Below are 278 nucleotides of genomic sequence, written 5' to 3'. Positions count from 1 at the left end.
TTCGACGGAGAATTAAATTCCCCATCAATTAACCCTCTTTCATCCCTTAATCTCTGTAAAAAATGAAAGAACCTGTCAGGGAAATCACAGCGCAGTAAGAAAAATAATTGTTTTGCGGGGCACAGTGACTCCCGGTAATTAAAAATTCATCTCTCTTCTCCTAATTGAGATTAAGAGCTGAAAAAATGGCAGTTCGACGGAGAATTAAATTCTCCGTCGAACTGCCATTTTTTCATCCCTTAATCTCAATTAGGAGGTGAGAAGTGAATTTTCAATTC

This window comes from Diachasma alloeum, unplaced genomic scaffold (genome assembly GCF_001412515.2).
Source record: "Diachasma alloeum isolate Michigan unplaced genomic scaffold, Dall2.0 Dall_scaffold_01500, whole genome shotgun sequence".
Lineage (NCBI taxonomy): Eukaryota > Metazoa > Arthropoda > Insecta > Hymenoptera > Braconidae > Diachasma > Diachasma alloeum.
The sequence above is the reverse complement of the archived record's forward strand: the minus strand, read 5'-3'. Positions refer to the sequence as shown.